At 35.6% G+C, this 25,689-nt stretch overlaps 1 pseudogene; it reads right to left on the bottom strand.

The window, feature by feature from the left end:
* Positions 1–323: 323 nt before the first annotated feature.
* On the bottom strand, positions 324–15,422 carry LOC136061119 (pentatricopeptide repeat-containing protein At2g03880, mitochondrial-like; annotated as a pseudogene).
* Between the last annotated feature and the right edge of the window lie 10,267 nt (positions 15,423–25,689).

The following is a 25,689-nucleotide window of genomic DNA, read 5'->3' as shown; positions in this document are numbered from 1 at the left end:
TATAATACAAGAAAGAATAAAAATATGCTTGGACCCCTAACCAATGTTCAGCTAAGGGAAAGCCAAAATTTGAAAAACTCATATCTCAATAAGTCATTTTTAACTTCTATTCTATAGTCGGCAGAACCAGAACCAGGATCTGAACATAGTAAAACTTAATTTTCATAGTTAAATTACGAAGTATCAGACTTGTAATTTTTGAGGCTCTTGTTTGTCTAAGATCACAAATGCGTGATGTTTAATCCAAATGAAAACAAGCCCACAGTGGTGCATTTCTACTCCCGAACCCTTTGGTTAAAAGTGAAGGTGTTCAGTGCCTGAACTCACCAATAATCCCCACAAGAACACAAGCCATCCCTTAAATGGTGGAATATACTCCCATCTCGAATAATAATCTTGCAGTGGCTAAAATTGGAAACAAATTTCATAAATGAGTGATCACAAATTCAGAGATTCTTCATTATCTGAATTGGTGTTCCTTTTGGCATGCACAAGATCCCATAGGCAATGGTGAGCTTCTCACTCTGGTAAATAAGCTCAGCTTGTTTTTGTTCCTCTTCCACATCAGGCAGAACAAAGTTTGTATCTAAAGCGTCTATACAGGTCTTTCAATGTCAAGTGGATCTCTCCAATCTCATTATGTTTTTTTTCCCCCCACAAGGCAGTAGTGTAACTTGTTCTTGATCTGAATCCAGCTGATACCTGGTTCTTTGCTCATTCCCCTATCTTTCATTGATTGCCTTATTTTAAAAAATGTGTCCCACATACCTTGAGATGCACATATATTTGGATGTTTTGGATGAGAGCTACAGCTTCAGAAATTCGTCCTGCTCTCTCATGGAGATCAACCATACAAGTATAATGATAAACCAAAGGGGAAATTCCATAATCTTCGCTCATGGAATTAAAATAGGCCCAAACTTTATCCAAATACCCTGCATGGCCACAAGCACATAGAAACCCAAGAAAATTGATTTTATTAGGAAAAATCCGTTTGGATGGAGGACCGAAAAAGTGGTAGGATGGAAAAGTGGGAGGATGAAAAATATTTAGTTTTTCCTCTTATATGTTTGGTTGGAGGGGTGGAAAAGTGAGAGAGTAGAAAACTTTTTTGTTTGGTTGAAGAGAAAAAGGGAAGGATGGAAAATGTAATTTATATAAATTGACTATTATACCCTTATTACATAATATGTAAGAAATAGATTTATTTGTACTCATTAAATAATATAAAATTTATCACATCATATATATAAATATATATTATTATAATGTAAAAATTACAATAGTGTATATATAAATTTAATTAGGCAAAGGACATTAGAGCAAAGACTACCCAACCTTGACAAAATATAAACAGAGGCATATCAAGATCATATTAAGAATAAATCAACCCAAACATTATACCCATACAAAGAATTGGCTAGACATTAACATGGACAATGGTAGGCAACAGGTAGGCAAGTGTCTTCCCTGACCCTGTTTCAGCAATACCAATTAGATCACGGCCCCTTAGAGCCATTGGCCATCCTTGAGCTTGAATAGGGGTAGGTTCGACAAAGCCAACTTTTGTAATCTCTTCAATAACAAAATTTGTTGTCTAAGTACGTATAAACATTATCTCACCAATGTCAAAAAAAGAAAAAAAGAAAAAATAACTTGCAAGTTGAGGATAAGTCAATGACCCACAACTAGATATGCAGGATTCGCACTACAGTTTAGATATTACATTGTCAATTAAAATCATTAGAATTCCAACCCCGCAGTGGTAAAAATATCTAAGACTATGAAAGAAGATTTCTAAAATTTATAAACCTTGAGAACTATTGCAGAATCATACAAAGCAAAAATTTTCAACGTCAGATAAAGAAATAAGGCAGCGGATAGGTGTCAATCATAATTTATAACAAGAATTAACATATTACTCAGGCACAGTATGGTCCCAACACTGCTCCTTCCAGGTTGTTATGACGCCTCTTGAATTTCTTCTTAGCATCAATCCAACACACCTAGGCTAGACAAAATGCAGATCTGAACCAAGAAGTACAAAACTTTGGAGCGAAATGATATTAATTTCATTCATCCATAGCACAGTACAAGTTAAAATATTACATTATCTTCTAGGGTCTTAACTGAAATACAAATTCATCAAATATTGCTAATTATGTAATAAACTACATTCAGCCCACAAAAGTTAGCAAATCAAAATTCAGCTACTATCAAAAGTCAGTTGACACTACATTCAGCCCACAAAAGTCAAGTAGTACCAAAAGTTAGCATATCAAATTTACACTACATTCAACCCAAAAAAGTTAGCTACTACCAAACGTCAGTTGACAATTATCCAATCACTAAGGTTCCTTAGTATACATCATCTTCAATAATATTTGTTGACATAACTCACGAGTTAGAACACCAAAAAATGCTCTCATTTTGGCTGGATCCTTAATTAGGAAGAGCATAGCATCAAGTTGGTGTTCCATCGGTATTCCTATTTTCACTAATTCAGAAAAAACTTCATCCTCAGAGTAACAACGTAGACGTCCTCTCTCCATGATAGCAAGTTCCTCCTTAGCAATCTCATGTCCTTGCATCACAATAGCAATTTCATTTCCTTGCCTTATACTTGCTGCCACATTATCAATTTCGGATTGAAAAATTTCCATCTATTTTTCAAGCATTTCAAGCATTTTAGGTGTTTTCTTCGCCTTCTTGGATGATGTCTCACATGAGTAGGAAGGAGAGACCATTGGAGAATATGATTCTAAATTTGGCATGCTAAACTCATCAAAGCAATCAATATTTTCTTCCAAATTTACGCTATCCTCTCTATCATTTTCCCATCGACGGACTTTCTCCTTTGCACTTATAGAACCTTCACCATTTGCCTTATCCTTGAAAAACAAATCAAATAGCTTTTCATAATGGTGAATTGGAGTTCTTTTCCATTTGTAGCATTTGGGTCTGCCTATAAGAATACAATACACACTTATTAGTATTATTAGTATTGCAACAAAGTACCAACACAATGTATCAACTTGATCTAAAAAACATTTCACAATATCAAAATAAATATAACTAACCGCTATTAAAGGTTCCTACACTTCATCTTCAGCCTCAAAAAGTCCAGTAATAGGATTCCATGCAAATCCACTCATGTTCTTGAAAAGGTCATTACATGAATAGAAAGTACTTTTCAATGTTTTGATGTGATTCTTGATGTTACCTCTCTCAACTGCATAACCGAACGATTCTGAATACTTTTTAGACATATTTGAGTAAGCATGAGAACTCCATGTTCCATTGGGCCTATTTCCATTGTTTTGTTCCTCCAACATGACGTTAAGTAAGAAGCCATCCATGTCATCAGTCCATCTCATGTTAGTTGCTTTAGACTCACTATCAGTTGTCTTCTTCAATGTCTTAGACATTTTTAAAGACTGCAATTTAAACATATTAGTATTTATAAGATTACATACAACTACTACAAAGAAATTAATAAGATTTCGATATAAATACTTCAAAAAAACCAACAAAACAAAATACCACATAGCATAATGTTGCTATAAATAAACTAGTAATTGAACATTCTTCTAAAACATTAATAAGGTACACATAATAGTTGTACAAAAGCAACTATTGGTAAATGTTTAGCGACAGACATTTCATTCAAAACTATTCCATAAAGAAAGATACACATAAGCAAGTCAAATCTCATAGCATAATGAGTAAAATTATTGATCATGTGATACATAGGCATTCCACATTCTAGTTGCTATACTAGTTCGTAATATTGCTCCTCTTCTAGCATTTACATCACTATTATTTGTATTGTTTCTAGCTTCATTATGTATGTCACCATTCGAAATCTCTTGATCAACTTCTGCAATCAACCTTTTATCCGGATCAACTCCCATAAGATAGTTGTGCAATATACAACAAGCCAAGCTAATCTTAGTAACTGTATCAACTCGAAAAAAAGGTTCTATCATTTTAGATATAATAGGAAATCGTTTTTTCAATACACTAAATGTCCTTTCAATGACATTGCGCAAAGAGGAATGCCGATGATTAAATAGTTCCTCAGCATTTTTTGGGCCACGTGTTGAATACTCTTTTAAATGATAACGTACATCCCTATCTAGCGCCATAAATCCACTTCTCAGCATAAAGCCCACATCTACTAGATAATATTTTTCTATTAAGAAAATAATTTATATAAGTAATGTTGGGAAATTTAGACCCCAGTTGATAGAATTAACAAGTTTTAAATCCAAATTGTTAATTAGATTTATTATGAATAAAACTTGTTAAAACAAATAAACATCAATATCATGTCAATAATGAATGCAGTGGAAAAGTAAATAAGACAAGATATGATGACTCAGGAAAACCAATGAAACAAACTAGTTTCACAGTAAAAAACCTAGGGAGAAACCTTCCCGAAAAGCAATCCACTATAGTAAAGAGAAGTTTCAAATCTAGTACAAAACTTTTGTCCCTAGACTCTACAATCCCCGTAGATGAACTCACAGTAGAAACCTTCTACCGCTTCAAAACTTCTGAACTCTTCAATATATGAACGCCACCCTTTGATGTTGCACGGATTCCAATACGTGACTAACTCCTTTGCATGAATCCTAGTACGTAACTCACTCACCAACTTGAGGAAGAAGAATGTTGGCTGCAAAGTTCTTCACTTCATCAACAATGAAGATCAAGAAGCACTTGGTTACAAAACCCTAAAGCGCAAAAGATGCAGTAGCTTCTTTTAGAGAGAATAAGGCATTGATCATCTTTTGCATATGTTCTCCTTGTATTCTCTCTTATGTGACGGCTTCTAAGATGAGCCTTATATAGGTCTAGGGTTGTGAGAAAAAAAACCATACACAAATACAAAAGCCTGGCCCAAAAATCAAATTTGAAAATTCTGATTTTTGTAACCTCTATAGATACCTTGATAGATAGTATCTGTCGAGCCTCATTAAACCTCGATAGATAGTTAGGTGTCGAGGAGGTGTCGAGAAGCTGTCGAGGGGATAGGAGCTTTCTCGATCGATCCACCAGCTATCGAGAAGGTATCGAGATTGCGATAAGAAACACCTTAAGAGCTCGATAGATAGCCAGTTGTCGAGAGGTGTCGAGCAAGTGTCGAGCTATCTGTCCAAATTTAATGAATTGCTTTTCTTCACTCGTTTCTTGGTTTAATCTTCATGGCTTTAATACTAGACTTGAACAACATGTTCTTTGAAGTATTAATCACATCTTAGATCTACCCAAATACAAGTAAAATGCGTTTTGTCAAAAAATTAGCCAACTACATAAAATAATGACATATGTTCTTAATAAGTGAAATACATATGTCCTAACAATCTCCCCCTTTGGCAATTCGTGACAAAATCACAACAAACAAATGAACATATGAGAGAAGTCACAAATCACTCAACTCATACTCACTTGTTGAATACAATAAAATCTATCCTAGTACAAACTCTTGAAAAACTTTGCAAGAAGAGAGTTCATGACATGGAAGACTTTGACAACCTGTATTTTTGAAATACTTAAACAAAACTCATTAAGGCATCTTAGTGTGAAATAGAAATAATAGATTACATACAAGTATAAGAAACATGTGTATGAAGATAGAAAAGAAACAACACATGTAATGGTAGGTGAAGAAGACATACATCATTATATATATATCAAAGATAAGCACAATGTATGTAAACATGGTCACAAGACCCAAGGTACAAGAAGAAGGAAGTAAACACTCCCTCTAACAAGATGAAACACATCTCCCCCTTACAAAGACATGTATTTCTCCCCCTAACATGTAGAATCTTAAAAAGAAACCACATATTCTGCACAATTCCTCCCCCTTTTTGTCATGATTGACAAATGGTACAAGAAACTAAAAAGCTTCACCTGAGAAATATAAAGATGATCAAAGATGATCAAGGGGTACAAAGAATCCATAAATATGCATGAATGTAATGAAACAAGATGCTATGGATGGCAAGATAACAAAAGGATATAAAACATGTGAAAAACAAATCTCTTAACAAGAAAAAATGTTAAGCACATAGATCCCAAAACACACATATACACACTAAACAAGTCTAACTAATTTTATATTTTAAAAACAAGTCAAGACAGTTTAGTGAGTATACAATAGCTCATGTAAAACCTTGTGATGGCCAAACACATTGTATCTGCACATGTATCAAGAGTAGTAAAGAATATTACGTGTTATGTGTAAAAAACATCGCAAAATTGCGTATGTGTATACATGTTATTACGATTTGAGATATGAGAAAATCACTTTAACTCACACACAATCATAACTGTTTGATGGAGACTATCACCTTCGAGGTACATCCTATAACTCCCACATCTCCTAGAATACACGCTTGCAATTATATTTAAAGTATTTTTGATCTTTTTGCTTTTTATTTTTAATTTCTTTGCATATTTTCTTTTATTTAGCATATCATGTATGGGCATATAAGAGAGAGAAAAGAAATACCTAATGATATTTGACATTCCAATTTTTCTATGCCGAAACATACAAATGTCATTGACACTGCACTTTTGCTATGCCGAAGCATACAAGTGTCTTTTATGATTGGCGGGCAACAGTGGTGAGATTGTTATTTATATATTTCTCTTAAGATTTTTTAGTCCTACCTGTTAAAAAGAGTGATATGAGTGTTAAATATAAGATATAACTTAATCTTACTCATCACAAAAAAGAGCCACAAAGCTCACTTACTTAGTTGTGCATAGAGATACTCATCTAAGTTACAAATGATACAAAATTTAGAAAACTTTGTTTCAATGGCCATCCAAGGTACACAAGTACCACTGTACACAAACACATACTGTTTTTGTATTTTTCTGATTTTTCCTTTTTATTTTAATTTTGAAAACAAAATAAAATAAAAACTAAACAACCAAACAAAAACAGACAAACAACATGAAAGCATGAAGGAAAGATGCATATGCATGAAGGCATGATAGAAAGGTGCAGATGCATGAAAATATGATTCCAAAAACAGATAAAAAATCAAGCAAAGAGAGTCATACTTTAGATAGAAAAAAAATTAAAGCAGAGGACAAACAGAAAAGACAATTAAGTCTTAAGCTCCTTTCTCACCTACACAGCACGAGTCTTTGGCCGTGAAAATGAAAAGACACGTGTCCTAGTATGTCTACCAAAGGACATAGAAGAATTAGAATTCTCCTGAAATTGAGTTAAAAAGCTTAAAACTTTTAATAACTCTCCAAACAAAGGTGTAGGTCATTGAGAGGAAACCTGTGATCGTTTGGACAATTGCTTATAAGGATACAACTTAAACAATTAGGACGAATGTATCCAGAAACACCACAATAGTGACAAGCATGAGGTTTAACAAAGGATTTAGAATTAGCCAAATCAGTTTTGGATTTCATACCTTTATCACATTTATCAGATTGGGGCACAAAGACAGTTCTTGATCCAGAAGCCGTGGAAGAGGGGGGGCCAGAGAAAACAGCATATCCTAAGACAGTCTTATCAAAACTAAGCTTTTGAGCATTCAAGACCTCATCAAACTTTGCACTAGACATCCTCTCTATTTGAGTTCTAGCTTGACTAAGTTCAACCTCAAAATTCTTGATCTTCTCTTCTAATGAGGTGTTCTCCATAACAAGAGTCTCAACTAACCTTATAGTCTCATATAGTTTGACTAATAGATTAGCCTTTTCAATTTTTACCTCATTAAGTTCTTTTCTACAAAGATGAGAAGTCTTTTTAGATTTTATGAATTCAGTGCATAGCTTATCATAGACTTCTTAAAAGGTCAACTTCTTGGTTACTTCATCATCAGAAGAATCCTCACTGTCACTAGCACTCTCCATAATCACCTTATCGGTTGCAGCAGCAAAGGCCATAACGTAATGACATTCATCCACATGCTCATCAGAAGAGTCATTCTTAGTATCACTCCAAGTAGCAACCAACCCTTTATCTTTTGACTCATTGGTCTTTTCCTTCATGAGGTAGTTTGGACACTCTATCCTCATATGACCAAAACCTTTGCACTCATGGCATTGGATGAGGAGTTTCTTATTCTTGTTCTTCCTAGAGGATTTAGATTTCTTAGGAGGTTTGCCCTTATTCTTTTTTCTAAATTAAAGAAGCTTGATAATTTCATCAGTTATGAAAGTTAGATCCTCATCTTCATCTTCATCTTCAGAGTCCTCAATCTCTTCCTCTATACCCTTAAGAGCTAAGTTTTTACTCTTTCCACCTTTTCCTATTGAGCCTAATCCCATTTCATAGGTTTGAAGGTTCCCTATAAGCTCAGTCAAAGGAATTTGATCAATGTCCTTTGCTTCTTCATTGGAAGTGATCTTGGCATGAAATCTTTCAGGTAAGGACCTAAGGATTTTCCTAACAATTTGAATTCTGCAATACATTCTCCAAGGTTGAAGATAGAATTCACAATATTCTTGAGTTTGGCATAGAACTCTTCAAAGGTCTCATTCTCCTTCATCCTTATTTCTTCAAAACTACTAGTGAGTTGTTGAAGTTTCACAGTCTTTATTGCCTTGGTACCTTCATAAGTGGTCTCAAGATTGGTCCAAGCTTCCTTGATAACTTCTGTGGATGATATTTTCTTGAATTCCTCATTGGTCACCCCACAAAATAAAGCATTCAAGGCCCTACTGTTGAAATTTGCCATTATGATTGTTGCATCATCCCAATCCACTGGCGCTTCCTTTGGCTTAATCCAGCCAACTTCAATAGCTTGCCATACTTGTTCACCTAAAGCCTGCAAAAAAACTTTCATACGAACTTTCCAGTACGCATAATTAGTTCTATCAAATAAAGGAGGAATCAAAAGAGATTGTCCATGATCCATGACCACGGGGGTCAAGGATCACACTCAAGAAATTAATCCAATCAGAGTGAACCCACTCTAATACCACTTGTTGGAAAATTTAGACCCTAATTGATAGAATTAACAAGTTTTAAATCTAAGCTGTTAATTAGATTTATTATGAATAAAACTTGTTAAACCAAATAAATATCAATATCATGTCAATAATGAATGCAGTGGAAAAGTAAATAAGACAAGATATGATGACCTTGGAAAACAAATGAAATAAACTAGTTTCACAGTAAAAAACCTGGGGGGAAACCTTCCCGAAAAGCAATCTACTATATTAAAGAGAAGTTTCAGATCTAGTACAAAACTTTTGTCGCTAGACTCTACAATCCCTGTAGATGAACTCACAGCAGAAACCTTCCACTACTTCAGAACCTCTGAACTATTCAATATATGAACGGCACCCTTTGATGTTGCACAGATCCCAATACGTGACTAACTCCTTTGCATGAATCCTAGTACGTGACTCAGTCACCAACTTGAGGAAGAAGAATGTTAGTTGCAAAGTTCTTCACTTCATCAACAATGAAGATCAAGAAGCACTTGATTACAAAACCCTAAGACGCAAAAAATGCAGTAGTTTCTTTCAGAGAGAGTAAGGCATCAATCACCTTTTGCTTATATTCTTTTTGTATTCTCTCTTATGTGACGGCTTCTAAAATGAGCCTTATATAGGTCTAAGGTTGTGAGAAAAGAAACTCTATACAAATACAAAAGCCTGACCCAAAAATCAAATTTGAAAATTTTGATTTCTGTAACCTCGATAGATACCTCGATAGATAGTATCTGTCGAGCCTCATAACACCTCGATAAATAGCTAGGTGTCAAGGAGGTGTCGAGGAGGTGTCGAGGAGCTATCGAGGGGACAAGAGCTTTCTTAATCGATCCACCAACTGTTGAGAAGGTGTCGAGATTGCGATAAGAAACACCTTAAGAGCTCGATAGATAGCCAGCTGTCGAGAGGTGTCGAGCTATCTGTCTGTAGGTGTCGAGCTATCTGTCCAGCTTTAATGAACTGCTTTTCTTCACTCGTTTCTTGGTCCAATCTTCATGGCTTTAATACTAGACTTGAACAACATGTTCTTTGAAGTATTAAACACATCCTAGATCTACCCAAATACAAGTAAAGTGCATTTTGTCAAAAGATTAGCCAAATACATAAAATAATGAAATATGTTCTTAACAAGTGAAACACATATGTCCTAACAAGTAATTCACTATATATATATAAGTAATTCTCTATGTTTTTTTTATAAGTATACTTTGTATTTATAACTTAACATTACCTCTAGGGATTATAAGTTTGTTTTCCACACTTACATCGTTTTTAATTATCCTCGAGTCAGAGGCAGTCCCTTCCCATCCAAGTAAAACGTGTGTAAACCTCATGTCAAAATCACATGCTGCCAATAAATTTTGAGTTGTGTACTCTTTCCTCCCTCGATATCTAGGCGCATCTTTTGTTGACACTTTTACATGAATATGTGTCCCATCAATAGCCACTACACAATCTTGGAATTAAAGCAATCTATTAAATCAAGAAATTTTTATTCATATTAAAGCAATCCATATAGTTGCTTAAAAATATGTTTACCTTAAAGTATGGGTAAAATCTATGACTATTTCATATCTGTTGGGGAACCTCTGCCACATTAGGTTGTAGAAGGAACTGATCTACTAAGTAGATGACTGCTCTTAACACATTGTGAAAATGATGGCTTATGGTCTCATTAGAATGACGGAAGAAAAAGGAAACCATATGAATTCTCTCATTATGTGCTAAAATGTAAAGAAACTTGGCTACTTGCTCTTCAATAGAAGCATTTCTAGTGTCTTTAAGACGGCCAGTTCCTCGAAGAATTTCACACAACTTAGCAAAGGCATAAGGCCCCATTCGAATTATGTCTCTACATTTCCTATTGCATCTAAGTTCACTTAGTAGTTCTTGCCGAACATTTTCTCTTTCTGCACTACTTTCAGTAAGTACTCTATCCACATAACGTGGACTACAATATATGCCCATCATCCATATTCCATGCACCACATGTACAAGAAGTTGCAAAATTGCTACATCTCATCTTCTCTGCCAATCAGTCAAAAGTTGCAAACCAAATTTGTTCAATTAATGAATATTCCTTAATTGATCTTGACAATTTTCCTCCCAACTCTTACTCAAATCTTCCGGTGGAATATTATCCCAATTAGTTGAATTATCCATCTACCAAATATCCATCACAAGTAAAAAATAATCAACACATTGGTCATAATAATTACTAATTAAAGCACCTTACCCTTGTTGTTTTGTTTTTATCATCCCAAACATAACTAGGAAAGAAACACTAAAAAAAAAAAAAAAACTAATACACATAACTAATCATGTAAGAAATTATGTGAAGCTCAAGTTCTTAATTTGAGACAAATTATTGGTAGGGAATGTTAATTTCTACTTTCTAAAATCTAGGGATCAAATTGGATAATAGTGTAAACTTTAAGAACGATATGGTTTTATCCCTTAAAAATTTATTATTTTTTTATTCTTTTTAGCGTATACCATAATCACGACCAATTTCATAGCCATATTATATAATTTCCATCCAAAGAGAGAATGTTAGGCTTGCAAAGCCCATGATGTATCAATCATTCATAAGCAATAGGAATATGACAAAGATGTTGCCTGGAGTTTGTGTGTGTGAGAGAGAGAGAGAGAGAGAGAGAGAGAGAGCAAGAACAGTACAGATGAAATGGACAAATGAGAATGTTGAGACTGATAATTGGATAGAATAGAAAGGATAGAATAAAATCTATTGCATTTGTAGGGTTATAGTTAGCATTAAGATCTAGGATCAGTTGAGGACAAAACCAGAAGAATATTTTCTGAAAAATCTAGTTGAGTAGGGAAATATATGTTTGCACTTATAAGAAATGTAATGCTGTAGGTGCTAAAGAAAATAAGGAATGGTGCAAAAATTTTGGTTAAGTTTCCAAGCAAACATATGGTACTTTAAAAATATTAGGATAAACCTTTGTTGAGAGAGAGAGAGGAGGGAGGAAAAAGTTTTAAGAATTATGAGTGTCAAATGAGTTCATTCAAACTAAAAGCATCTGTATGTTATTTCCTTCTTCCTTCCACCTTGTGGTGCATAATGACCATAGTTATAAGGTATATGCAATGATGAATCTTGTTCATTGGAAGATTATCACAATTTACAAGATAGTTGCTATTCATAGTCTCATGGAAGTATCTTGTAAAATAGATGTATTGACATAGGATTTCTTGGAAGTAATAACTGAAATAGGATTTCCAAGTTAAATATTTTCAGGGACTTTTTGAGTTGGCTGACCATCAATTTTATAGTTTACTTTAGACATCTTAGAGCCAGATATGGGTGTATTTTTGCTTTTGCCTTTTCTTTTAGGGACCCTCTCATTTTATTCCCTTAACAAATGTAAAGGAATTTTCTTGGCTGAATTTAAATAATTACTTAAAATCTAGTTCGTTATTATGGTTTATTTATATCCAATTAAAAAAAAAAAAAAAAAACCTACTTTGAATCTCTCACTAAAGGAAGTCTTTTATTATTTTGAAGCAAAGAATTGGTTCATTTGGCTCAGAAGTGGTAAAAGTTACACAGTTGGTCATTGATGCTGTGATAAGGCTATGCAGAGTGTATTCTCAGGCTGTAAATCGGGAGTTCTGTGATGGAAATCCAGACAAAGATAAAAACTATGGAGAGGGGTAAGTTTGCTGTTATCATTACACACAAACTTGCATGGAAATTAACATGGATTCTAACAATCACAACTAATACCAGTAGGATTCAGCAAACTTGGATGAAAATTAACATGGATTAGCAAAACACAACCACTAATAAATGAAAACCTTACACCAACAGATTCTAACAATCACAACTAATACCAAACAATAAAATCCACCAACTATGAACACACAGAGAGGCAGGCACACATGTAAACTAAAATGCTTTGCTTTGTAAAGTGTAAACTATAATGCCCTATAATTCATTAAATACTAATAATTGAAAAAAATAATTGATAATAGAAGTTACCAATGGAGTAGTGGACTAAACTGACTAAAAATTTAAAGGCAAAGAACAAGCATGGATACAGAGCCTTGGCCACTGACCATCAAAGTTCGAAGCAGAGGCACAGAGAAGGAAAGAAGCAGAGGCAGTGAGTGAGAGTGAGAGGCACCGAAGTCCAAAGTAGAAGAAAACAAACAAACAATACACGTATTCTTTATATATTAAAGGAAAAAGAATTTAAAATATATATATACATATATATATATATATATAAAGGAGAAAGATTCTGGGAAGAACGAAATTATAAAAAAAAAAAAAAATCAAATAGTAAAAAAAATGGAGAAGATCATACCTATCTTGATTGGAGAGGAAATCAAAAGGCCCCTTGGCTGGAGAAAAAAACGAACGGAAACTAATGAGTACATGGTAGATAAAAGAATGAAAAAAAAAATTTGAATGTCATACGAATCCAAAAAATCAACAAGAAAATGAGGAGTAGAATGAGGACAAGAAACAATAGATCACATTGAAAAAGAAAAAAAAGAAGAAAAAAGAAAAGAAAAAAGAAAAGAGAGGAGAACTTGGATGGAGTGTTGAAGGTAAGGTGAGAAGATGAGAAAAAGTGATAAGGAAAGTCTTCAAGTGGGTTAGATGAAGGGCTTGAATGAGTGTAGGTGGGAGGGCATCATGGTAAAATAACATTGAGGCAGTTTTCTCCCATTGATTTTCCTCCCAATTTGGGAGGAAAAAATTTTGTGGGCTCGAGAGAAAAATTTTCTCCCGAGTTTTCCACTCTTCTTAGGCTTTCATTTGTTCAAAAATCTCAATCGCTTCTGTACCTAGTCCATTCTGTGAACAGCCACCTAAAACTACATTCCACATGACTATGTTTTGGTCAGGCATTTTTTCAAAGGCACAAAGACCATCCAAACTTTCACACTTAAAAGTACATTGTTATAAGAGCATTACAAATAGACAAACTAGAATTAATTCCAAATTTGTATACTAGGAAAAGGATTTGTTCCCCAAGCTTGGCTGCACCAAGGCATGCACAAGCACTAAGGAGGGTAGTAACTCTATGTTGGTTTAGACTCATTCCTCTAGCTAACATGTCAAGGAACAATTTAAAGGCAACATCTCCTTGCCCTGCTTGCTCATAAGTTGAAATAACGGCAGTTCACGAGACCACATCCTGCAAAAGCCTAGAAATGAGAGAGTCCAAAATAATATCCCTCACTCTTATTGTACTAAAAACTTGTGAACTATCTCCTATACTTTTGCACTTTCCATACATAGAGATCAGCTCATTACCTACAAAATAATTGAATTGACAAATTGTTTTAATGGTGAGTGAGTGTATCTATCTACCCATCTCAACATCTTCAATGTTTGAACAAGCAAAGGGAGCACTAGTAAAACTGGAATGATTTGGAACATTTCCAGATCTATGAAGCTCTGTAAACAACTCTAAAGCTTCTCTACTATGTCCATTCTGTACAAACCCTTAAATCATGACAACCCATGAAGCAGCATTTTGCATAGGGATATGCAAAAAGATATCTTTTGCTTCTTCAATCATTCCATTCTGGGCATACACAGCAACCATAGCATTCCATATAACCGCACTGGGGGTTAGTAATCTCATCAAATACACGTCTGGCTTCATATATCATCCCCATTTGAGCATATGCAATTTCAATAGCCGCTCGCTTAGCAAAACCCTTTACTGGATCCCTCTCATACAATGCAATTGCTTTGTCCAAACTATGACATTGTGCAAATGCTAAAATTATTATATTGTGGTCCACGAGTACTTATTCCTTTCTGGCATCATCTCAAAAAACTAAACTCCAAACTACCAATCCTAGTATAATCATCCAAAATGGTAGTCCCCACAACCACATCGTCTTCATTGTTAGTGTCCTTAAAGTCTCAACCAACTCTAAATCATTCAACCTCATCACCATTAATAATGCCACAACCAACACTGCCTTGTCTAGTCTCACCCCACTTCTCACCATCTTAAAAACACACCCCACACTTCTCTATACTCACATATCTCAATAAACTTGGATACCATAACCATCCAAGACACCAAATTCCTTTCCCCCATTTCCAAAAATAACTCATGTGCCTCCCTTATGGCAATAGTGAGTAACCATTGAATAATTTGAATTTGACGACAACCTCGACCACTCCTTAAATCACTATTCTGCACATAGGCACTAATCATAGCATTCCAAGAAACCACATTCTGCTCAGGCATTACCTTAACAAGCATTCGGGCCTCATCAACAAGCTTGAATTTGGAATACTTAGTTAACAAAATAGTCTAGGTTCTCACATTCTTGCCTTGAAATGCACTGAAGAGAGTTTGTGCCTCGTGTAAGAAACCATTTTGGGAGTACTCAGAAATCATGAAATTCCAGGAACCTGGAACTCGGTGAGTCATTGATAGAGTCGAACAGGTGCCGAAAAGGTGGCGTGCCTCTATGTCACAGGGTCAAATTTTTCACTCAATTTTCTACCTGTGATGGTCCTAAGTCCCTAACTTAGTCTTAACCAACACCACACATACTGCAGGAAGCACTTAGAATAGATTATAGGGACTCACACACATGACACACATTGTTTACAAGGAACCCACCCCTAACTTTTATTACTTAATCTCAAGTACAAAGGAAACTCTTTACAAGCCTGGAGAAACACATAGAATTCTCTCTAAGGAAAAATACACTCTGTTGTTGACACTCCAACAACATTAGGGTCATATACACAGAAATAACTGTTATGGCAGTTACTGCCTAGTAACTGCCTAAGTATTGGACAATCTGCCACTTATGGTCTGACTTAGGACACCTTGAACTAACGCTATCTTGGTTTGCTCTCCACGTTTTCAGCCCCTACACAGTAGGTTTGAACATCAAGAAAACCAGAAACTGCTTGGTAACTGCTTCTGCATATCAACACATGCACAACCCATGTCTCAGCAAATCATAGGGCTTCTGCCCACCATTCAGCAACCACACAGCATTAGAATAAACGTTTTCAGATGTTTGGCCCATGCCTAAGACATCTCCCATCAACCAGCACAATCCACACAGCATGCCTACATGCAGCACATACTAAGTAACTGCTATCAGCCCACTAACATTTGTTCATGCATTTAGCCAACACTCACCAACCCAATGCCTTGCACACAACATATATTTGCACATCCTCATGCAACCCAGCCCTGCCTTGCACATAAGCAACCAAGCCCACACACAAGAAATTGGCAATTAGGCCACCGATGCTATGCACCACCAAATAGGGTCAACACCACTTACTACTACCTATCATAAAACCAACTCTACCCACCATGGCCCTACTTTGCCATGGCCTTAGGGCATTATATGGAGCAAGGCGTCTCCACATGATGCCCCCTCAAATTGCTTATCGTTCTAACTCGAATAAGAAGGTTAGGCATGTCCCCCTTAAAGAGCCCTTAGGAGCATTACTAATCCGGCATGAGGAACCATCAATGTGTTGAGAAAACACGAAGCCAAATGATTTTCCTAGTGTTGCCCAAGCACCATCATTCATCATGCCATCATCAACAACAAGTAAAAGCTCCTAACAAACCAACCCCACTAGAAGAAGTCGACGTCCTCATTAGTAGGGTAGCTTTGAATGCCTTCACTTCCTTTTCAAACTAAGTTAGTGTTGATTCCTTCTCCCAACTTGCTTCTGATTCAGTTGCCCTTTTCCACTTCACTAAGTAATATGTTATCATGTTTCCTCCCTTTTGATAACCTATTACCTTCTTGTCAAGAATTATGTCTACTTCATGGTCAAACTACACCATGACAGTAGGTGAAGCATGCCTTGTCTCATTCCTTGTAGGATCCTCACTATCTTTGTGGTAAGGCTTTTGAAAACTCACATGAATCGTTAGGTGAATCTCCAATCTTTCTAGTAGTTTCAACTTGTAAGCAACATTATCAACTCTCTTCACAATTTCAAAGGGAACATCATACTTTGGAATCAAGCCTCAATGCACACTTTCACTTCTAAACTTCCTCCAAATTTATAAAGTTAGCTTCAACAGGACTTCGTTCCTAACCTAGAACTCAAGGGGTCTCCTCCCTTTATTAGCATACTTCTTCATCCTTTGTTATGCCTTCAACAAACTATCTTGTTCTTCTTGTATCAACTCTTGCTTATTCATAGCAAACTTGTATGCTGCAGGACATCTACCCCCTATTGTTTTTCTATTTCATGAGGAGTCAAGGGCTGCTGCCCCATTGCCAACTCAGATGGATTCGTCCTAGTTGAAGAAGACTTGTGCAAATTATAGGCAAACTGTGCTGAATCCAAGAAGTTCGGCTAGTTTTTCTGACTTGCAGTCACATAGTGCCTCAAGTAATCTTCCAACACAACATTGATCCTCTCAGTCTAACCATTTGTTTGTGGGTGATTAGCAATAGAAAAATCCAACTATGAACCTAGCAACCCAAACAAAACTGTCCAAAATCGACCAGTGAAATAAGAGTCTCTATCACTTACTATATCTTCAGGCAAACGAAAGTACTTCACCACATTTCTGTAAAACAGATTAGCAGCCACTTCTGTCATGCAAGTACATGGTGTAACAATAAACACTGCATACTTTGAAAACCGATCGATACCTATAAACACTGAACCCATCCCCTTCACTTTTGGCAACCTAGTAATGAAATCCATTGAAACATAATCCATGGATTCTCTGAAATAAGAAGAGGTTGCAATAAACCAGCTTCTTTTTGAGTTATCCCCTTATCTTATTGACAAACAAGACAAGTTTTGACATACAACTCGATGTCTAACTCCATCTTAGGTTAATAGTAAGAACGGGACATCAATGCATTCATTCCTTTCTTACCAGGATGTCCTACCCATTGTGGATCATGAGTCTTTTTCAAAAACTCTCTATGGATCTTCCCACCAAGAACATACTGTAAACACCACATTTTGTACCCCTTATGACTCGGGCTCCCATTCCCCAATGATGCTGAAATTCTAAGATCCAAGGTTGGTTTAGGGCATGATTAGATGTTAAATTGACTTAAGAAATATTAAAATGAAAAATATAACTTTTAATGAGCGAAAAAATCTATTTTTGGAAAAGTAAGGCCAAGGAAGTCCCCGACCTGTGCACGCAGGAATCAACCTGCGCATGCAACCATGATGCATGCGCACGTAGGCCCGAGCCTGTATGCGCATGTAGGGTTCTAGAAACTATGAAAGGCAAGTTTTCTACATTAAAGATTAAGGTTTGGAAAAAATCCTACATCGTTTGGGAGCCATTCCAAACCTCCATTTTCACAATATAAATAGCCATACATGGTACCTTTTCAAATCACAAAGAAATCCTAAGGGAAAACACTAAAATTCACTAGAAGTAGTGAATCAAAGAGGGAGTTTTTCACAAAGCATCCTCAAGTCAATTTTCTTTTGATTAGGGTCTTTTTTGGCCTTGATCTCTAGATTTAAGGTTACTAATCACTTTTTTTTTTATTGATTGTGAATAGATTTGACCAAGGGGAACTGTAAAAAATCAAGCCTAGGAGCTTTGGTTTTGAGGTATTGAGTTCTAAACTCTTTTCTCTCTTTTCTATTTCAATCTTATTGTTAATCTTACTTTCTTTGCTTGTTTTATGTTTTAATATGTTTGCATAGCTTAGTTTTAGATAGCCTTTGTATTTCCAAGCATGTTAGGTTGTTAGATTTATTATTTTAAGTATTTCTCTATTTTCTATGCTTGTTGCATTTTTAAGCTAGGGTTTCTGAGCAAGCCTGCGCATGCATGCATCTTGTATGCATGTGCTGGTCAAAGTATGCACACGCATGCAACTGGCCCCATGCACACAGGCCTTTGCATATGCATGCATACTGCTACGTAAAAACCCTAATTTAGATTTCTGCTTTGTTTTCTTTGCTTATTTCACATGTGATGCCTTTGTTTGTTTCCTCTTTTATAGGTATTAGTCCTTGTTCTATGTTTGTTGTTTATTTGTCTTTCACATGATTAAATTAGGGTTTATCTTTTGTTTCTTTGTTTTGATGCCATGAACACACATTCACATGTTCATGCATTAATGCCATAGGTGTTGAGATGCAACAAGGTAAGTGAGGTAAGTCATGCATTCATATATTCATGCATTTTTTTTGTGACATAATCTTGTTTAGGGTTGATAAACATGATATGGTGGTTTGAATAAGCATGTTTATGTTTTTAATTCTTTCCAATGATCCATTGATGATACCATGATTATTTGCTGCCTATATTCTACCTTGATTAAGTTTTTACATGCTTTGGATGTGATATGATGACATGATGCTAGATGACTACTAGGTTGATATGAGACGCCATGATAGGTGTATACTAGGCTTGGATTGTGATATGCCATGATAAGTGTATACTAGGCTTGGATTGTGATATGCCATGATAAATGAATGATTAGGTTTTGGGATGATTGATGTCATGTTGTATCTTAGATGTATGCTAGTGTGTGTGTGAGTATAGATACAATATCAAATATGCCTTTAATAGGGTTAAGACATAAGACACAATAAAAGGAAGCCAACCTTAGGGTTTGACAGTTTTGGGTACCTAACACCTTTCTAAAACAGTACCTAAACTCCAAACCCATACTCTGGTAGTAAGATCAAATAGGTCATTCCTCAAGAGGACGCTATATACATGGTTCCTAGACCATTGCAAAAACTAAGTGGCTACTCCTTGTTGTGTCCACACATATAACTTGCCACCCTTTGCATACAACAACCCATCTTCAAGCCAGTAGCGACGCACTAAGCTTGCAGTCACATCTTGCACCAATTTCTTGTAGGTAGCATTAAACTTTGAACTCTCCTTGATCCTTTTCAAAAAATCTTATTCAACTTTGGTCACAAAAGCAACATACTCTAGCACTTGTTTAAACTAAGTGCATCTGCTACTTGGTTGTGCTTGCTAGGTTTGTGCTCCTACACAAAATCATACATTCGCAACAACTCTTGCCATCTAGCTCGCTTAGGGGATAGATTCTTTTGTGTGCTGAAGAATGTGTTAGCCACATTATCAGTCCACACCATAAACTTAGGCCCCAATAGATACACTCTCTATAATAGCAAACAATGCACCACTGCAATCATCTCTTTCTCATGTGCTAAACACTTCTGTTCTTCTTCATTTAGTTTCCTACTCTTATAGGCAACAGGATGCTTTTCTTACACCAACACACCATTGATTGCTTTGTTAGAAGCATCAATATAGACTTCAAAGGGCAACTCAAAATCGGGAAAATGCTGCACTAGCTCACTTGACACAATAGCTTTAAGTTTCTTAAAAGCTTCTTTGCATGCATATCTTCACACCCATTTCTTGTCCTTTTTCAATAAATTTGTAAAAGAAGCATCCATTTTGGAATATCCTTGAACAAAATTTCTATTATAGTTAGCCAATCCAAGGAAAGACATCAACTTAGTCACTTTGCCTGGTGGAGGCCAATCAAGGATAGCCCACACCTTCCTCTCATCCATCTTCACAAGACCTTTACTGACTTTATACCCTAGGAACATAATATATTGCTGGGCAAACTCACACTTCTCTTTCATAACATACAATTGAAGTTCTCTCAATCTAGACCTTCCTAAGATGTTCTAAGTGATCCTCCAAGGACTCACTATATATTACTATGTTATCTAAGTAAACCACAACAAATTGGTCTACAAACTCATAGAATACATCATTCAACAAATTGCAGAATGTAGTAGGGGCATTTGTTAAACCAAAAGGCATAACTAGAAATTCATAGGAACCATACCAAGTTACACAAGCTGTCTTTGGTTCATCCCCTTTGACAATCCTCATCTGCCAATAGCCTAACCTCAAGTCCACTTTGGTGAAGTAAGTGGCATTGCACAATTTTTCAATAGGTCTTAATTCAAAGGCACCGGATACTTGTTCTTCACCATAGCTTTTTTAAGGCTCTATAGTCCACACACATTCACAACGAGCCATCTTGCTTCTTTTGGAATAGAACTAGAGCACTATAAGGAGCTTTGGAGGTCTGAATATAACTAGCATCAAGCAACTTAAACAATTGCTTCCTTAGTTCAGCCAATTCCATAGGGGACATTCTATATGGAGCCTTCGAAGGAGGCTTTGAACCAAGAACCAACTCAATCTTGTGATCAACAGCGCACCTTGGTGGAAAGGTCTTAGGTAATTATGGTGGCATTACATCACCAAATTCCTTTAGTAGTTTAGCAACAGCATCTGGAACTTTAACAAACTTATCTTGATTGACCTTAATCATTGTAGCCAAGTAAGTCATCTCCCCTTTTTTTAGCCCATGCTCAACCTGCATGGTTGACACAATTGGCTATTTCCCCTTGCTAGTCTTCCTATTTTCTGTCACACATCTAGTAGGAACATAGCAGGGTTGTTTCTCATCAAAAATAAACTTCACCCTAATGAATGGCAACAAGGTAGCCCTTGCTTCCACAAAGAACTCATCTCCCAAAATTACATCAAAATCATCCAATTGCATGATCAAAAGCAAAATCAAAAGCAATTCCAGAAATAAGTTTTACCTCAGAGTTCATTGCCTTGATCTTACTTGGACTTGATCTTACTTGGACACTTGCTCACTTTCAGACCAAGTTGTTGGACCATACAATTAGCAACGAAATTGTGGGTAGCACCAGTATCAAGGATAGCTTCAGTGCCATTACCGTTCATCTCTGCTTGAACATAAGACAACCCCTTAGAAGTACCTCTTGCACTAAGTGCATTCAGCAATTGTAAGGGGTTCACATGGCTGGGAACTTATTCATCGGAATGACCTCTATCATCTTTAGCAATAATGACATTGAGCTTCTCACGCTTGATGTCACCCAGAATTACATCAAAATCATCCAACTCCATGATTAAAAAATTCACCTTTCTTGTCCACTTGCCAACCTTAAACTTTACACCAAAAGCAATTCCAAAAACATGTTTTACCTCTGAATTCACTGCCTTGATCTTACTTGGACACTTGCTCACTTTCAGACCAAGTTGTTGGACCGTATGATCAGTAACAAAATTGTGAGTAATACCAGTATCAATCATAGCTCTAGCCCCATTCTCGTTCATCTCCACTTGAACATAAGACAACCCCTTAGAACTACCTCCTACACTAAGTGCATTTAGCAATTGTAAAAGGCTCACATGGCTAGGAACTTCTTCATCGAACTACCCTCTATCATCTTCAGCAACAATGACCTTGAGCTTCTCACGCTTAAGGTAGTCTATAATTCCAACTCTACCCAAGGCTGCCACACAGACATGAAATTGAATAGCTTGTCTTCTTCAGACGTGTTCTTAATATCAAGCATCAAAGAACTGAATGTCTTGACATACTCTTGCACCATACCAGTTTGTTTCAATGTCTTCAAGAAGTCTCTTGCAATCCAAGCAATATTGGTAGGCAAGAACAGATCCTTCAATTCTTTCTTTAAGGTACCCCATGAGTCAATCTTCCCTCTATCAGCATTTGCATCATCTTCCACACAAGTTCTCCACCATAACTTTGCATCCCCTGAAAGATACATGCTAGTGATAGTGACTTTCTCTTAATCAGGTACCTTAGTAGCCTTGAAGTACTCTTCCATGTCCCAAAGAAAATTCTCCAAATCCTTAGCACTCCTAGCACCATTAAAGTGTTTTGGTTCAGACACCTTCACTTTTGTAGCCACTTTCCCCTCTTTAGGAAGACCACGAATTTCCCTATTTAACAAGGAAATTTTTGTCTCAAGTTGGCTTTGTGTCTCTCTTGCTGCACTTCTTTAACTCTTCAACGCGTATCAACACAACATCCCTTTGTTCAGAAAGTTCATTCGTCACCACTAAAGTTTCTACAGAAAGTGCATCCAATCTGTCACACACAGAAAGTTGTTCTCCCTTTACAGGAATCCCAAGTATGGTTTCCAAGACCGCCACTCTTGCCTTGGTGTTTGAAGATATTGCAACCTTGATCTAATACCAATTTTCATAGGGTCAAAATTTTCACTCAATTTTTTGCCTATGATAGCCCTAAGTCCCTGGCTTAGTCTCAACCAACACCACACACACACATTATAGGAAACACTTAGAACATATTATATAGGGACACACACACACAATATGTTTACAAGGAACCCACCCCTAATCTTTTTTACTTAATCTCAAGTATGAAGAAAACCCTTTACAAGCCTGGAGAAACACACATAATTCTCCCTAAGGAAAAATACACTCTGCTATTGACGCCCCCAACAGCATTAAGGTCATATACACAAATATAACTTTTATGGCAGTTATTGCCTAGTAATTGCCTAGGTCTTGGACAATCTGCCACTTGTAGTCTGACTTAGGACACCTTGAATTGACGTTTTCTTGGTTTTCTCTCCATATTTTCAACACCTACATAGCATGTTTGAACATCAGGAAAACCAAAAACTGCTTGATAATTGCCTGGTAACTGCTCCTACATATCAACATATGCATAACCCATGTCTCAGCAGATCACGGGGCTTCTGCCCACCATTCAACAGCCCACACAATGTCTGAATAAAAATTTTGAGATGTTTGGCCCATTCCTAAGCTATCCCTCATCAGCCAACACAACATGCTCACATGCAGCGCACACTAAGTAACTATCATCAGCTGACTAGCATCTGTCCATGCATTTAGGCAACACCCACCAGCTCAATGCCCTGCTCATTGTTCCAACTTGAATATGGAGGCAGGGCATGTCCTCCTTGAAGAGCTCTTAGGAGTATTACTAATCTAGCACAAGGAACCATCAATGTGTTGAGAAAATATGAAGCCAAGTGACTGGCCTAATGCTGCCCAAGCACCATCATTCATTATGCCATCAGCAGCAACAAGTAAAGCTCCTAACACTCTGTGACACGACTGAGTTTGGAGAGGCCTAGGATGGTTTTGTTATATTGGAAAAGATGAGTCTTTTAGAGAGAAAGAATGAAAGTGAAAGAAACGACGTATTATCATTGAACATAGTGGGAGATGTTGGAACTGATCTCTCACTTTGAGAGGAATTGAGTCACTTTGTACTTTGTAGGCCGCAACACACACACACACTCAGTGAGAGCAAGTGAAAGGATAATAATCGGTTAATAAATCAAGTTTTAATACTAGTTAAAAAAAAATTGAGATTTGATGAGCTTGAAATACAACCTCTCTCACTATTGCATAGTTGGTTGCTTTGGGTCTCAAAATTTTGCTTTAAGCTGATATGGGCTTTGTTGCTACGGATGGGTTGGATTGGTTTGAGGTTTCTAGCATGGGTTCATTTGGGTTTTATTGCTGTGGTGTGACTGGGTTTTAGTGGGTGTGGATGATTAGTGGTGGCTGACAGCTATTCTTGGGGAATTTGATGTCCAAATGGGTTTCAATGTTTGGTTATCAGGAAAGTGGAAGAAAAGAAGAAAAAAATGAATTAGAAATGATTTGTTTTGGATGTATTGTGTGATTGGTTGGCAAGAAAGTGAAAGAAAAAAATTTCATGCGGATTATTTATTTATTTATTTATTTGAGGAATTAATTTTGTTTTTGTTTTTGTGTTTTTCTAATTTTTATTTATTTTTAGGTGAGGTGGAATTTTTTTATTATTATAATTTTTTAATATTATTTTATAAGCAACATCAACCCTAAGTGTGCCAATAATACACACTGTTTGCCACATAGGCATTTTCGATTAAACTGTAGGGACCAAATTAATTTTGATCTCAAAATGTAAGGACCAAAATAGTATTTGCGTTTATTAAAAAACAGAAAAAGTTAATAAAAAAACTCTATTGTAAGTTGAAAGTGCCTAGACACCCTATTAAACGAGGATAAAAAAATTGCAACGGTTAATATAATCCATATACAATTAGCTATAATTAGTAATTATATCCCCATAACAATGAGTTGAATAAATCAATACTAATATATAATATATATATATATATTTTTTTTTTTAATTTTGTTAACAGGTGCCTTTTATGTGAATGAAAAAAAATTTTGATTTTTTTTTTTTTTACAATTTCTTATATATATATATATATATATATATTAAAAGTCAAAGTTAAGAGAAAATTCAATTAAATTAAAAAAAAAAGGATTCTCAATTTTGCACCACTTGTCCCATTTAATTTTTAATTTTTGTACCAAGAAAAATTGAGTGTAAAAATTGAAGAGTCCAAATTTAAATAGATTTTAAATTAGATTTCAATTAGAGTCCAATTTTCGCCACATGTCTATCTAATTTTTTAACTTTTGTGACAAGTGAATTATTGAGTGCAAAAACCTAAGAGTCTAAATCCAATTAAATTCTAAATTATATATATATATATATATATATATATATATATATAATGAGAAACTATTACATATTTTAGGCTGAACAAAATTTAGATACAGTACTTGGGTTTTATTCCTTAGATTCCCTCTTAAGATTCAACTATTTGCCCTTTTAGAAATGTATATTTTAAGAAAAGTGTAAGCTACTGCCATGTACAATTTGAACCATATAATTGTGATTTTTTTTTTAATAACAATTGTGATTGTTTTTAATTGTACTGCATATTAGTTGTTGTAGTTGTTTTTTTTTTTTTTTTTTTTTTTTTTTAAATAGTTTTAAAACTTGATTTTTTAACCCATTTTCTTC

Source organism: Quercus suber, unplaced genomic scaffold (genome assembly GCF_002906115.3).
Source record: "Quercus suber isolate HL8 unplaced genomic scaffold, Cork oak 2.0 scaffold_22, whole genome shotgun sequence".
Lineage (NCBI taxonomy): Eukaryota > Viridiplantae > Streptophyta > Magnoliopsida > Fagales > Fagaceae > Quercus > Quercus suber.
The sequence above is the reverse complement of the archived record's forward strand: the minus strand, read 5'-3'. Positions and strand labels throughout refer to the sequence as shown.